Here is a 1,793-nt window from a genome sequence, read left to right as displayed (position 1 = left end):
ATGTATTATTTATTTATTTATTCCATTATCATCCTCCTTCAAGACTTGTTCCAGGACAGCTGCATACTCCAGGTTAACAATAAAGCCATAACTCCTGTAAATGTAAAAAGGCTGCATTACTTCCATGCACATAAATAGTACATTTTTATATTCAGAAACCATGATCAGGCCTATCATTCGGAATCATACGTGTTCATTAATAGCTCAAGGTTGTCATCATCAAGACAAAGATATTACAAGGAGTTGTGCAATAAAAACTTACTTGCAGTGGCTTTCAACCAGAACTAAGAGCTCTTCAGTACCCACACCTAAGAGCGTTTGAAGTTTGCTAGTCCACAGGCTGGGAGAGAGAGAAAAAAAAAAAAAGGCATTTAAATATCTTGCAATACAACATTTAATTAACTTTTATCAGGGGTATTTCAGAAGGAAGGCAACATATAATATCAACACATTTGTCTGAATAATGTTAATCATCATGACACGAGTTCTGAATGGAGTTGGGTTAACTAGACTAAAAATAAAGGGCACAAAACAATGCAAGCAAAGCCTACTTTATTTGAGCCATCTATCAGATTCTACAACCCAATTTCCTTCATACCAACTTGTGGTGCAGCTGAAAAATTACCTGTATTAACCCCTCAATGACAGTATCAGAAATCTCTGGCAACTTCTGGTAAACATCCTGCCGTTAGACCTGGGAGTTTACTACGTGTAGTAAAACTTTCCTCGCGACTCGCTCTAGCACGTCATAAGTCGGTTTGTTATGATGGCTGTAGGTATGGCCCAGCAGCAATAGGTTAAAAGAACCGCTGCCACTCGACAGATCCATTTACCTCCATCTGTAAAATGGAATTTAGAGTAAATATTTTGAAAGCCACCTTCTCTCCTTAAGTAAATTGAGGTACAATCAGAAGGAAGGCAACATGAATATATCAACATTTTAGTCTGAATGCATGTTCATCATAAAAAAAAAAAAAAAAGACCAATTACTAGTACATGAAATACATGATCAGCTTCATACCAGGAAAAATGCTATAGCACGAGATCACCTAGACAGCATTGAATCTAGTATATTTTAAATTGAGGAAATTCATTAACTTGGATGTGATAAAATATCAGGATGTACTCTTGTTCTCTGGTTCTGCTAGCTTTTAACAGTAGTGAATAGTTTCAATAAATTTTCAAACTAATCTAAGCCAGGGGACTCACCTCTGCTTCACAAGAAGACCAAGCTACAGCTCTGTTGTTCATTTCATCTTGTACAATACCATCTGAAACAAAGCAATTACGGATTAATAACTGGAAAAGAAAAAATCTACAGTAACTTTCAATAAGTACACGGTTGTAGTTTGTATGGTTTCACTTCCTTTCAAAGCCGTAAAGCTCGAGGACGTGTTGGAATATACAAGCCCCTGATCCACACCTAGCCAAGGCCAGGGGACCCGGTTGCTCTCTGATGCACGACAGGGTGCGACTGCATGCATGCAGCCTCCAAAGTCGCTTGTGGAGTTGCCGGCGTGAGCCAGCTATCCACATAACATCAGGTTCAGAAGCCATTCCAATGCCCCCCCCACCTCCCTCCCCTTGCAAAAGTCAATGACCATAGGGGAACATTTGCCAAACCACAAATCAAGACTAGGCACAGGCAGTAATCAATTAGAACCACAAATGGTTTCTAGTGGCCATGCCTGTTGCCAAGGTAATATGCTCCAAACCAACTACTGGCCCGAGTGCAAAGTCAACCAGTGCACTTGTGCCCTCTAGCAGGCACTTTTTGGTACCAAGACCGGTGG

The 1,793-nt window shown here is 40.0% G+C and overlaps 1 long non-coding RNA gene across 2 annotated transcripts in view; it reads right to left on the bottom strand.

Moving 5' to 3' along the window:
• Positions 1–1,793, bottom strand: part of LOC125046646 — a 3,971-nt gene continuing 2,178 nt past the window's right edge. For both annotated transcript variants that reach the window (XR_007116656.1, XR_007116657.1), the window contains 4 exons: positions 1,210–1,271; positions 626–839; positions 263–340; positions 1–94 (listed from right to left, as the gene is read on the bottom strand). This is a non-coding gene — a long non-coding RNA (uncharacterized LOC125046646). The remainder of the gene's footprint in view (positions 95–262; positions 341–625; positions 840–1,209; positions 1,272–1,793) is intronic.

The sequence above is a fragment of the Penaeus chinensis genome, chromosome 39 (genome assembly GCF_019202785.1).
Source record: "Penaeus chinensis breed Huanghai No. 1 chromosome 39, ASM1920278v2, whole genome shotgun sequence".
NCBI classification, from domain to species: Eukaryota; Metazoa; Arthropoda; class Malacostraca; order Decapoda; family Penaeidae; genus Penaeus; species Penaeus chinensis.
Note: the sequence above shows the minus strand (reverse complement) of the source record. Positions and strands in the feature narration are given on the sequence as shown.